Here is a 13,869-nt window from a genome sequence, read left to right as displayed (position 1 = left end):
CTCACGGGGGCCGTGAGTTCAAGTTTGTTTTGGGGGGGCGGTTTGAAGACTCCAGGAAGAGCTCTGAGCTAATCCTTAAAGGGTAGATGGGACTTCCATAGATAATGAGCCTTGAAATGTACCGGAAATCCCATGATTACAACAAGCAGACACTCAGGAAGGTGGGGGCGGGGGTAGAAAGAGACTTAAAAGGGTTGTTTATTCACTGACACCAAGAACTCTTGATTGCTTTCCTATGAGGTTTGAATTTTATGAAGGAAAATGATCGAAACATTTCCCCGGGCAGTGTGCTCACTGAAAACATCCAAGAAGGTGTCTCAGGAAGAGAAACCCAGCAGCAAGCGCAGGGCGATGGGGAGGAAGGAGACATTTTGTCGGAGGAAGCCCAGAGAATGGGAAGTAGTTGCCTTCCAAAGGTGGCCCGTTTATAAGATCGATTCTGTGCCCTTATGTGAGGACGATGCGGAGTGCTGGGTGGAGGACAGAGGTGTGGTTTGGACGTGGGCACGCCGGGACAGGTCTGCAGGTGTGGGTGGGTGAGGTCATCATTACCAAACGCTTGCACTTCAGGATTGGGGTGGGGACCTCGGGGCGGGGACCCGTGTCTGTTTGCCTTGGGTAAAAGGACAGGTTGCTAAGACAAAGCCAGCTCTTTGTCACCTGCTTGAACAGGTAAGTAGAAAAGCCTTACTAAAATACCAAAGGACTGATTTCTTCTTTTAAAAAAGAGATTGCATTTCCTTAAGTGGTCAGAAATGCTGCCTACTTTCTACCAACAAGAGGTTTCTCCTAGCTGGTTCTGTGCTTCAGGTCCTCTGCGGGAGTCGTGTGGCCCCTGCGTCTCACACTTCGTAGGGTGTCGCTGGAAGGTATAAAGCCAGCAAGGGTGCTGTGACGACGGTGAATTCCCCCGAGTGGCATTTCAGGCCAGGACCCCTGTCCACACAACCTGCGCTTTCCTTCAGCATTGAGAATTCCTTTTCCTTGAACATATTTGTTTGATCTAATGGTATGAATTTACTTTTAAATGTTTAGGAGTAAATTATTTTTTGTTAAAGTATGTATAGTCTTCAGTTGCAGAGGTGCTACTCTATTCTTAACAAATTGGGAGGCTCAGAACAAGTGTGCTTTGTAATGTATCAGCAAGGCAGGCGAAATGTTGGGATATTGCAGTGGGCGGGGCGGGGGGCAGTGACAGCTGTCTGCCCCTGTAACTAAGAAAGAAGGATTTGGGGGGAGGTCGCCAAAGGAAACAACTGCGTTCGTGGGGTGGGGAGAACGAGGCTACAGAGTGAAGATGAAAGAACGCTCCCCTTGCTGTGTTGTGCAGCGCGTCTTTGTGACACACACTGGGGTGTTGAAACGGGGTTTTCTGATTCAGAAAGCAGCCTCTCTGTAAAGGCCACGTCCCATGCCCTTCCAGCGGCTGATGTTAAACATCTAGGCCTTAGAGCCCACTTTTAGTGCGTCCAGGCCTGCGCCCTGACTGGGACTTGAACCTGCAACCCTTTGGTTCACAGGCCGACACTCAATCCACTGAGCCACACCAGGCAGGTAGTCTTACAAGTGTGTTTTAATAAACAAAAGTGAGATTATGCTACACTTTCCTTGCCAGGACTTGAAATTTTAAAAAAAGATTTTATTTATTTTTCAAGAGAGGGAAGCATCAATGTGGGGTTGAAATCTATTATTTTTCATGGCTGCATAGGAGCACACAATGTTTTATTCAGTATCGTTTACAATAGTTTGTTATTGCTGCAGTGAACTGTTAGAAAGGTAACTCTTTGAATATGGGTGGAAATACGTGTATAGGGTGCATCCCCAGACTATTGGGTTGAACATCATGTGCTTATTGGCAATTTTTATTTCTCCTGTGACTTGTGCTTATATCCTTTGCTCATTGTTCTTTTGGTTTACTTAATGACACATGGGAGCTCTTTATTAAAAGTATGTATGTTCTGTTCAGTACACTGCAAAGCTATGTTTGCGATATGTCACTTATTTTTTACTTGTTTATGGTACCTTTGGCACTATAGAAATGTCAAATTGCTTTGCGTCAAATCTTTGAATTGTGTATGAATTGGCAATTTTGGTGTGATGGTCTATCTACAAAATGATTTTTGTTTTGCAAATTCACCATCTGATATCCACTAATGTGGTTCCTGATTGAAACTGGTATTGAAAAATTACTTCTTCTGCCCTGGCTGGCGTAGCTCAGTGGATTGAGCACGGGCTGCGAACCAAAGCATCACAGGTTCAATTCCCAGTCAGGGCACATGCCTGGGTTGCAGGCCATGTCCCCAGTGGGGGCCACGTGAGAAGCAACCACACATTGATGTTTCTCTCTCTCTCTTTCTCCCTCCTTTCCTCTCTCTAAAAATAAATAAATAAAATCTAAAAAAATGAAAACAATGAGAAAAATGGAAAAAAAAACCCCGCATTTTCTAAACCAAATGAACTATTGCCAGGCCGACGACATTTGGAATGTTTCTAAGACAAGGACTTCACTGAAAATGCAGGCAGTGAATAAGCCCTGAGTCAGCTTTCCGCCACCCTGGACAGCCGAGGTCGCGTGTCTGTAGGGGTGACGTCATCGTGGTAAGGGAGCGAGTTCCCGGTGCTCTCAGCGGCGGTGGGAGGCCAGCTCGTTAGTCATGACCGAGGAATGACACATGAAGTGACATGAAACCGGATCGGGACAGGCTGTGGGATTGGGCCCAGGGCAGATTTCTCACAGGCCGCAGACACAGTTCCTTCCGTGCCGCCCCCTGCCCGGCGTGCCCGAGCTGGTCGTGGACTCTCCCAGCCAGGTCCTGTTCTGTTGGTTGTATCGGTCCGCACTGAACCACTCATAGGCGGACACGTGGAAGGACACCGGGGCCCTAGGCCGGCCGGGTGGCTGGAAGCTAATGACGGTTTCACGGAGGGGATCGGTGACCAGGACGCGCAGAGCAGGCCTGTGGTGCGAGCAGGACGTGTAGCCTATCACTTATGAGTGAGAGAAATGTCTGAGTTTCTCCGAATGCTGCCCAAAGGCCTGGGGACTGGCAGTAAGAACTCTTCCCGGGGGGGTTCCCCTTGGAAGACAGCTAACAGAGCAGAGGTTCTGCAGGAGACCTGCCGGGCATTTGCTCCCGCTGCTTTCTCGCTCGAACCACTTGCCCCTTGAGATCCAGCCGTCCTGACCCCCTCCAGGTCCGCGCTTGCATCTCAGCTTCCCGGTGACCCCACCGTGACCACCTGACTAAACCTCCCCACACACAACACACGCACCACCCAGCCACACTCCCCCCTCCCTTGAGCTACACTTTCCTGTGCAGCATCGTCCACTCTCTGTTACATAGTTTGCTTCTTGTGTGTTGCTGCCTTTCCCAGCTGGAATTTAAGTTCCGCAGAGCAGGGATTTCTGTATCCACTGATAATGCGGCCAGTCAGGAAGACCAGCTCAGATGCAGGGGGCGGGGAAAGAGAGAGTCCGCCTCTTTGGATGAGCCACAAAATACTGTGGCAATTTTTTAAAAACCCATCATGTATGTTTCAAGCAATTTATTATTATAAGTCTCCAGTTCTGAAGGAATTGTCATGTATCCCTTAATGCAGTCAGTACAGCCTAGCAAGTGTGAGTGTTACCGTGCTTTAAAGTCCTTTCAAAACTCACCTGTTGTAAAAATATTTGAGATTGAAAGTAGGTAACTTCCAGAATAGGAAAAACATGCGGAGTAGGGAAGTATTTAAAGTCAGAAACTGCTGGGGCCACAATGCCCAACAGTAACATTAACAAGCCAACCTAGTTCCGGTGCAGGAAAGTTTGAACCCTCACCTCAAGGTCCATTTGGCCCGTGGTAACAGATTGCTCTTCCAAGGAATTGTTTGTCTTACCAGTGACCCCAAGTGCCGCATCCAAGTTTGAAGTCACATGTTTCAGTGTCACCCAATTGTTGATCGCTAACAGACGTCCAGCAGCTGGATAAATTTCACAGCTGACGCACACTGAATCCCATCCGTGTGAGGAAGACCTTGTCAGCCTGGGAGCGGGACCCGGAGCTCTGCGGCACCTCCCCCCAAAAGCAAATGGAAATTCACAAAGCAGTGACCAGGGACACACATTTTTCTGAAGAATTGGGAGTAAAAGGCAACAGAGTAAAACAATATAAATCCTCAGCAGTCATTTCTATTTTCTTCATAAAATTCCCTTTTAACCAGTCTGTTAGCCCTCAAATGTTTATTTTATTGTTCTGAGTAATTCTGTTTTGGTGCTTATCAAATGTTTGTCCTCGGATAAATAGGTCTCTTCCTAGGAGAGGCCTTCTGTCCTTTTTTTTTTTAATCTTTTTTAAAAGATTTTATTTATTTATTTTTAGAGAGGGAAGGGAGGAAGAAAGAGAGAGAGAAGCATCGATGTGCGGTTGCTGGGGGCCATGGCCTGTAACCCAGGCATGTGCCCTGACTGGGAATCGAACCTGTGATGCTTTGGTTCGCAGCCTGCGCTCAATCCACTGAGCTATGCCAGCCAGCCAGGGCTGGCCTTCTGTCCTTTTAGTCTTTCTATTCTGCTACCCCGGCCCTCTTGGCTTTTGTCCCTAGGCTCATTACCTCAGGTTAACAACATAGCTGCTTGGGCTCCAGCTCTCATATCTGTGTCTGTCTCCATCTATCAGGGAAGGGAAAGCTTTCCCAGAAGTGCTTCTCACCAGCTTTTCTAGGAAAAGGCCAAGGGAATGTAAGTTGCTGGGCACGTGGCCACATCAGAGGTAATTGAGGCTTGTTAAATAAAAGGAGGGGAGGATCTCGGGGAGGCAATCGGCAGTGCCGGACACAGCTGAGGCCTTGATGGGCGGCTGTCCTGCTTCCGTGAGCGAGTGCTTGTTGGCCTGGCACCTGGCCCGGGCATATGCTCTTTCTCGGCTCGCTCAGGACTCGGGGCCTCCTCCTGCTGACTCAGCCCTCCTTCCCCCACTCACTGGCACAGCTGGCACTGCCGCGCCTCCGTCACAGTGGGTCCCACACAAAGCTCTCAGTCAGCGTTTCGCGCCTCCTGGTGTGCAAGGGAGGCCCAGACGCGCAAATGGGACCTTCATTATGCATGACCTTCCCACCCAGCTTAACCGTGCTGGGTGGGGCTGTCCTCCTGCCTGAGGGTTTTCTTCCAGACTCTGGAATGTGGAGCCGGGACCAGGGCGAGGGCGGGGGCTCTGGGAGCTACCCCGCTTCTGCCCCAGATCTCAACCTGCGGCTCTGCCTTCCTCACTCCCGGAAAGTATAACACTTTCTCTCATTTCTTCCATCTGGAGATGGGTCTTTTAAAAAAAATTTTTTTGGAGATTTTATTTGCAGAGAGGGGAAGGGAGGGAGAGAGAGGGAGAGAAACATCCATGTGTGAGAAAAATACTCATTTGTTGCCTGTCGCACATCCCAAACTGGGGACGGGGCCATAACCCTTGTGCCCTGACTGGGAATCGAACTGGCAACCTTTGGGCTCGCAGGTCAGCCCTCAATCTGCTGAGTCACACCAGCCAAGGCTCTTGATTGTATTTATTTCATTTTAGAGAGAGGGGAGGGAGGAAGAAAGAGGGAGAGAAAACATCAATGTGTGGTTGCCTCTCACGCGCCCCCTACTGGAGGGTCTGCATCCCAGGCATGTGCCCTGACTGGGAATCAAACCAACAACCTTTCGGTTTGCAGGCCGGCACTCAATCCACTTGTTAATAAGCCTTTCTCACTTGGCAATGCTGGGATAGATACCAAGGCATTTTTTTTCCTCTGCAAAATTCTATTTTGGGTTGCACAACATGGTGAATGCAATTAATGTACGCTTGAAAATTGTCAAAATGGAAAATTGTATGTTACATATTTTTATCCCTATTTTTTAAAATTAATAATGTAATATGCTGAAAACCATCAAATTGTACACTTTAACAGGTGCATTGTAGGGTGTGTGAGTTACATCTCAGTAAAGCTGTTACAAAGGTCCTATTTTGAATGTCAAAACTTGAATATGAATTTCTTTTTCTTTGATCTTCTTGGGTAACAACCTACTTCACTCTCTCTCCCACCTTCCAGTCACAACAAAGGGATTGTTCAGGGTCAAGGTCAGGTGTGAAGAAAGGCAAGAAGAAAAGAGCATTAATATTTTGCTTAAATATTTTCACTAAGCATTTATGAATAGATCTCTCCCTTGCTTACTAAAAACAAAACAAAACAAAAAACCAGCATCCTGACTGGTGTGGCTCAGTGGGTTGAGTGTTGTCCCGCAAGTCCGAAAGGTTGCCAGTTCAATTCCCAGCCAGGGCACCTGCCTGGGCTGTGGGCCAGATCCCTGGTTGGGGGCATGCAAGAGACTACCAATCAATATTTCTCTCTCCCTCTCTTTCTCTCTTCCTTCCCTTCCCTCTAAAAATAAATAAAATCTTTTTAAAAATCCCCAGCATATTATGCACATTGTTTTGTACCCTCCTTTTTATAAAAAAGACTATTTTCTCTTTTTTTAAGATTTTATTTATTTATTTTTAGAGAGGGAAGGGAGGGAGAAAGAGAGAGAGAAAGATCAATGTGTGGTTGCTGGGGGCCGTGGCCTGCAACCCAGGTATGTGGCCTGACTGGGAATCAAACCTGCGATGTTTTGGTTCGCAGCCCGTGCTCAATCCACTGAGCTACGCCAGCCAGGGCTCACTTTTTGATGAAATGAATCAGCAAGACGTCCTTAGCTTTGCAAAGAAATGTGTTTTCTCAAGCACGGACGTTACACATTTTTCTTGTGTCTGACTTTATAAATCCCTACCTCAGTTTTCAGCAGAGCTGCATGAAACTGACAAGGGGCGTGGGCATAACACCAGGGGAATTCATAGAACAGTGGTTCTCCAACCTGACTTTTGTAAATCGGATAGCAGTAGAAGTCAAGGTTGGGAGACAGACACTTGGTCTTCACTGCTGGACCCCCCAGTGCCTGGCACAGTGCCTGAGACACAGCAGGGGTTCAGAAAATATTTGTTGGATAAGTGCATGAATGAATTTTGCTCTGATTCCTGGTGAAACAACAGCGCTAGTAAAAGTAGGTGTAATTGTGAAAATAGGAAAAAAATAGCATAGTGAAAATGAAGTCTGATGTCTTCTTTATAGAGATTATTGTACTCATGGACTATCTCCTAGGAGTTAGGTTTTTAATCATTACCCATCTACCATGGTTCAGGAATTTTTAAAAAATTATTTTTAATTTAAAGAGTGTTCTTGTTATGACAGCTTTTGTTCCGTGTTTTATTTTAAAAGCTCTGTAAATCCTTACATCTTAGAGCAGTTTACACAGCACTCCAGCCGGTTTCACACTGTTCACCAACCTCAAGTCCTACACTTCTTTTAAAAGGGAGAGCAATGGCCCTGGCTGGTGTGGCTCAGGGGACTGAGCGTGGGCTGTGAACCAAAGGGTCGCTGGTTCGATTCCCAGTCAGGGCACATGCCTGGGTTGCCGGCCGGGTCCCTAGTGGGGGCCACGGGAGAGGCAACCACACTTTGTTTCTCTCTTCCTTCCCCTCTCTCTAAAAATAAATAAAGTTAAAAAAAAAAAACTAGAGCAGTGAATGAGTCAACGATCCTTGCTCTGTTGCAACTTACCTTCCAGTAGGGGTGGAGAAACACAGGTGATAATAATGAACCTGCTGCACAGCAGAAAACCAGCAGACAGAATAATGACTGTTTCTACTCTCCTAATGAGAGTAGGAACAGACCACAAACACTTATCGAGTTGCAGAGAATATCCTCTACTCATTTTGTTCGAGGATCTTAACTACCTTATACCATTTTTTAATGATATATGTCAGTCATGAGTGTTGCTCTTTTTTTTTCAAAGATTTTATTTATTTATTTTTAGAGAGGGAAGGGAGGGAGAGAGAGAGAGAGAAACATCAATGTGTGGTTGCTGGGGGTCATGGCCTGCAACCCAGGCATGTACCCTGGCTGGGAATCGAACCTGTGACACTTTGGTTCACAGCCCGCGCTCCATCCACTGAGCCACGCCAGCCAGGGCTCCTTATACCATTTTTTAAAAAGATCAAAGTAATGCATGCACAAAATGTTTATTTTTATTTTTTTTAAAGATTTGATTTACTTTTAGAGAGAGGGGAAGGGAGGGGTAAAGAGAGGGAGAGAAGCATCAGTGTGAGGGAGAGACATCAATCAGCTGCCTCTCGCACGCCCTCCGATCGGGGGACCTGGCCTGCAACCCAGGCACGTGCCCTGACTGGGAATCGAACCTGTGACCTTTTGGTTTGCTGGATGATGCCCACCCCACTGAGCCACACCAGTCAGGGTCATGCACATAATTTTAAAAAAATTAAGTATATCAGGATTTATGATGAAAAGCATCATTGTTCTGTCCCCTACCCCCTTCCCCAGAGACCACTAATTTTTTTGCGTTTTGCTCTTCTGGTGGTTAACTTCCATCTCTCTAAAAAATAGAATTACATTGGCATTTATTTATCATTGCAGATGTTGTCTGTCGATCTCTTGTTTGACTCAAGCGCCACACCTCTCTCCCTCGACAGCTCTGCCACTCTTTGCAGTCACCCCTATTGCTTGCATTAATAACACGATCACAGGTGTTTACCCACCTTCCCACTGTGTAGCAGGAAGCTTTGGGAACTCCCTCCTGCCTTGCTTCTGCCACTTCCCTCCGTTTTCCAGAGTTTTATTTCCCTGGAGCTGTTCTAACACTTTCCCCGAAGAGCCCAGTGGTTGCAGGTGCCATGGCAGGTGCGCTGAGGGCGGGGCAACTTTAACCCTAACACGGGCACCCCCCAACCCCCGTGGGGCTGGAACAGATGCCCCAGTAGTAGTGTTGGGGGTCGGCCTTGATCACCACATTTAAGGAGGCACCAAAAATTGTACTTTAATGCAATATTAAAAAAATAAAAATTAATGCAAACAAACTCGTGAGGCACAAAATCTTGGCATTTCAAAATAAAGACGGGTTCAGCAGAGTGAGCAGGGCAGAAGGGAAATAAACAGACTTGTGCGCGGCTGCACCCCGCCTTCGTTAGCAGCGGCCCGGGCCTCACGCCACGCACCTGTGGTTATTACACAAGTTGCGGATCAGAGCCGGGAAGTGTTCAGGTGGGGCGGGCGGGGGTGTGCCTTTCTGTTGAGGAATTCCGATACTGGGTTTCAGGGGTGCCTCCATCCCTTTGACCTCGGAGCTTGCAAACCAGAGCGATGCTGACTTAGGAAATGGCATTTTTTTGTGACTCAAAAACGCGAATCGAGGGGAGGGGCCCCCAGAGCAATTCACTTTGTCCAGAATTTCGTTGCCTTTCCACTGCAGTTCCCTCCCCCTGCTCTGTGCGTGCCTGCCGGTCCAGGCAGCAGCCTGCTCTGAATAAAGGTCAGCAAACGGGTCACTGTCCCGATTATTCTCCTTTACCCGGCAGAAGGAGGAAGCCGGGCCCCCTTATCCGCCACGGAGTCGCTGCAAAATCCTGGGCTTCCCCGACAGCTGCAAATCCCTCGGAGAAGCTGCAAAGCTTCTGGGGTTGCCATGGTCCGTGGGAGTGAAATGCTGGCCGCCCCTACTGCACCAGCCCCGAGCGGGCTGTCGCTGTCACCCCTCCAGACCCTTTCCAAAGCTTTTAAAAGAGATCCAGGGTGGGGGAGGGTCGGGGAACGGGACGCTAACCAGGGCTTCCGTCCAAGCGGCTGGGGCGAATCAAAGAGGCCTTTCTCAAACTAACAGAGCAAGTGCCTAGCTCGGTTCAAGGGATTTTTAGCCCTCGGTCTTTCCCGGTGCTTCCCAGGCTTCCTCTGCCGCGGGCAGCGCTTTCCCAGCGACTCGTCGCCCCGATCTCTCCCCGGAGGGCCCGAGGATGCCCCCTACCCCAAGCCTGCGGTGCGCAGCTCCTCCCGGCTTGTTTCAAAGGATTTCTCCTCTACGGTGGTCGGGAGGGACGAGGCGGAGGTGCGGGGTGGGGAGACCGAGCCGCGAACGGCGAGGCTGGGGTCCCGGCCGCCTGGAGCCGCGGGCGTGCGCAGCCCCCCCGCCCCCCCGCCCCGGGCGCACTTTCGGAGACGCGGAACTGCGAAGACGCGAAGACGCGCGCGCGGGCGCAGGCCGCTCGGGGGCCCTCGCAGCTCCCTCCCCACGTGGGCCCGCGGGCGGGCGCGGGGTCCCGGCTCGCCTACCCCGGGGCCGCGGTGGGTGCGGACAAAGCGGCGGCGGCGGCGGCCGCGGGGAGTCGGGCGCAGGACTCGGGGCGCCCGGCCCGGCCGGGGGCGGGGCGCGCGGGGAGGAGCCGCCGCGGCGTCTTCTGCTGGCGGCGCGCGCCCGCCCGGCCCCGCGGCGGCGGCGGCGGCGGCGCGTCACGCTTTCCCCCTCCCCGCCCCGAGCCGACGAGCCGGGAGGCGGTGGCGGCTGCTGCTGCTGCGGCGGCGACGGAGGTGCAGGTGTCGGCGGCCGGCGACGACGGAGGCGGCGGCCGGCGGTGAGCGAGCGCGGCCCTCTCCCTTCCCCGTGCCCTCTCCCCCCGCCCTCCCGCCATGCGGGGCCCGCGCCGGGCCGCCCGACGCCGGGAGGGGGGCCGAGCCCCGCGAGCCGGGCCGCCCCGGAGGGGCCGCGGGAGCCCCGGGGGGACGGCCCTGGAGGCCGGCGGTGCCCGGGGCGCTCCCCGGGAGAGCGGGGAAAGTGGCCGGCCCTGCGAGCGCCGCGCCCGGCCTTCCCTCCCTCCGCCCGCCTCAAGATGGAGCTTGGACTCCTTGCCCTGCGCCGCCCCGGGCGGCGCGCGCTGCCGGCGCCCGGCTCCCCTGCGCTCGGCCCGGGGGGGTCCGCGCGGGGCCCGACCTGTTGCCCCCGGGCGCTGCCGCCGCCGCGCGGGCGCCCGAGCGTTCCCCGAGCCCTTGGCCCCGGCGCCCGCGAGCCGGAGCGGAGGGCACCCTGGCGTGGCCTCCGTGGCGGGCGCCGGCCGGCGGTCTGGCCCCGGCCTGGCTGGTGGTGGCTTTGTCCCCGCACCCCTTCCCTGTGGGACTGTGATTCTTGCAGAAGGTGGATGATAAGCGGTGACAAGGATTTTTGAAATAACACCGCGGCTCTGTAACCCGAACCTTCTGCCCGGGCAGGGGATTGGCTCGGAAGACGGATGACACTTGTTCCGGGGTTATTTTAAAAGCAGAGCCTTCCGAGTCCTCTCCTTGGGGGGGGGGCTGGGCTCCAAAAACCTGGTTTGGGTTGGGGGATTAAATCCCCAGCTCGACTGTCCTCTTCCTGTGGCTTTTCCATCTGGCGGGGACCGAGCGCCACCCCCCCTCCTCCCGCCGCAGCCCCACCTCTGTGGCCGGAAGAAATGACACGTTACGGCTGCAACCCTTCTAGATACCTGTTTTTAGCCAAACTTGGGGACCAATGACTGTATTTAAGAAGGAGGGTGGAAAAAATGCTGCAATCTAATTTTTGTGTGTGTGTTCAGCGTCGCCTTGCTGGTGTAGGTTAGGACAGTGCCTGCCAGCGAGACCCCAGTGAGGACCGTGTTGCTGCCGCGGTTCAGGTTGCTGTTCCAGTTGGTGTTTCTGTTTTATTATTATTACTGTTACTTAGACTGTCCATGAGTCCGGAGACCAGTCTTTGACTTTGGGTTTTTTGTTTGTTTGTTTTTAATTGACGAGAGAAAGATGGAAGCATCGATTTGCTGTCCTACTTATCTAGGCATTCCTGCCTGTGCCCTGACCCAGGATGAAACCTGCAACCTTGGTGTGTCCACAGGAGGTTCCTAACCAACTGAACTACCCAGCCAGGGCTGCCTTTGGCTTTTCTTAAATTCTTTTTTTCAGGTACACTTGATATTCAATATTATATAGTCTTTGACTTTGGCTTTTAATGGTAACCTTTTGCAAAAATCCTCAGGTATGTTGCTCCCCAGCCTGGGGACATTTTTTTCCTCTTCTGAAAATAACAATTACCGTTTATGGAGGGCTTCTTGTGGTCAGGCCCTGGGCGAGTCTTTCCTGTGTTTTATCTCAGTCGTTCTAACCCAGTGGGGGGCCCTCATTATCCCCATTTTATAGAGGAGGCGTAGGAAGGGGAAGCGCCTTCCCCGGGGTCACCCAGGGAGCAAGTGGTGGTGTCAGGGTTTGAGCGCAGGAGTTCTGACTCCAGGTGCCTCATCATTACCTGCGTGCAGTGAGTCTCTAGCAAGGCGCGAGGCTGGCCTGTAATTAAATAAAGAAGTGGGCGAATGCCTGGCCAAGGGCTGGGGCTGAGTTTTTAAGGTTCAGAGAAAGAAGTGCGTCTTTGGCTTCCCACTAGGCCTGGCTCAAACAAACAAACAAACCAACACCCTAAAGCTAGAAGTGCGTTGGGACCTGTAGGTCTCGGTCTGAGGATGAAGCTCACACCCTTCCCTGCTCTCAACAGTTGCTTGAGCGCCCGGTGCGCCTCAGCACAATGTCAGCTGCTCTGCGTTCTGTTCTTTAGAAATGTAGAATTTGGTGCGCTTATTTACATTTAAAATATTTTTTTTTTACCCAGTGTCTAACATCGAGTCTGTTGCATCCCCTGTGACCCACACACGCGTGTGCACTTGACTCAGTCGTGTTTGACTCCCGCTTTTTTAAAAATCAGTTTGAGATGGACAGAGAGAGACGTCAGTTTGTTGTCCCACTTGCCGATGCATTCATTCATTGGTTCGTTCTCGCGTGTGCCCTGACTGGGGATCGGACCGCAGCCTTGGCGAATGGGCACGATGCTCCAGCCAGCCGAGCCACCCGGCCAGGGCCGACTCCCGCTTTTGAAGTGCCGTGTCTGTGGGATTCCACACTGAGTGGGGGAGGGATGAGAGACGACTCGCTCCCCTGGTACTCCGTACAAAGATCGGCACCTTGGAGGGCGCCCCGTACTGGCTGCCTGGAGCTCCTCAGTTGTTACCGCGTTTCTGGTCTTCCCTGTGGGTGTGTGTGTGTGTCTGGGTGGGTGTGTGTGGTCCTCGCCACACATGGATTTCCCTTTATAGCACCCTCTGCAGGGCTTTGCAGAGTCCCGAGTGCTCAGTAAATATTTGTTATCTAGTTAGTTGAGAATATGGGGTCCACCCGTTTCAGACTGATTTTATAGGAGTCAAAGCTAAAGAAAAAAAAAACAACAGAAGGTAGTGTAGTAAAATCACAGGAAAATTACTTAGTATTTGTTAGTATTAAAACCTTGTTTATACAGTGTTAACTAGAGTGATCACCTCATATAACTTGGCACTTCATCCACATTATCGGCTTCTGTGATCCCTTCCTTGTCCAGGCGAGAGGGGAGGTAGCTTCTCTTTTCCTGTGATGAGAGAATGGACACTGGTCTTCGTTGCAAGCCTGTGGTTCCGGTTGAGGTACTATGTGGTTTGCCTGTCGGTGAGCTGGAATTAGCTCTCTTTCAGTCTTCGAGCAACAAATTTTTGTTGAGCACCTTCTGTGTGCCAGGTGCCGTTCTGGGCACTGGTGATACAGCAGCAAATGAAACACAGAAATCCCCGTTCTCTTGGAACTTCCCTTCAAGTAGGGGAGGCAGAGAATAAACGCATTAATAAAATTGATAGTAAGCAATACACAGTAAGAAAAAAAAACAGGAGGGGAGTATTACGTTGTGGGGATGAGTTAGGACAATGTAAATTTTAGGTAGGACAGTCAGGAGACCCTGCTGAGAATGTGGCTTCTGAGTGGAAATCAAAATCTAGAGGGAATGTCGATCCGAGAGGGAAGGGCAAGTGCAGAGGTCCGGAGGTGGAGGCCTGGGAGGGCGCAGATCCCGTAAGGCCATACAGGTTGTGGTCCTAAATAGGTGCTTATTAAAATATTGCAAAAATACTGAAAGGCCCAGAATAATGCCGTGTGGTTCGTGATTTTGATGAAGAAAGATTA

General features: G+C 51.2%; 1 protein-coding gene across 4 annotated transcripts in view; it reads left to right on the top strand.

Annotated features, from left to right (window-relative positions):
- The first annotated feature begins 10,319 nt into the window (after positions 1 to 10,319).
- Positions 10,320 to 13,869, top strand: part of CLIP1 (CAP-Gly domain containing linker protein 1) — a 90,116-nt gene continuing 86,566 nt past the window's right edge. For 3 of the 4 annotated variants that reach the window (XM_045841619.1, XM_045841612.1, XM_045841603.1), the window contains exon 1: positions 10,325 to 10,463. The gene's annotated coding sequence lies outside the window, so the exon portion shown is untranslated. Of the gene's footprint in view, positions 10,464 to 13,869 lie in introns of all 4 variants that reach the window. The other variant, XM_045841620.1, reaches the window with a different exon arrangement.

Source organism: Phyllostomus hastatus, unplaced genomic scaffold (assembly GCF_019186645.2).
Source record: "Phyllostomus hastatus isolate PE091 unplaced genomic scaffold, TTU_PhHast_1.1 phas_contig_1162, whole genome shotgun sequence".
Taxonomy (NCBI): Eukaryota; Metazoa; Chordata; class Mammalia; order Chiroptera; family Phyllostomidae; genus Phyllostomus; species Phyllostomus hastatus.
The sequence above is the reverse complement of the archived record's forward strand: the minus strand, read 5'-3'. Positions and strand labels throughout refer to the sequence as shown.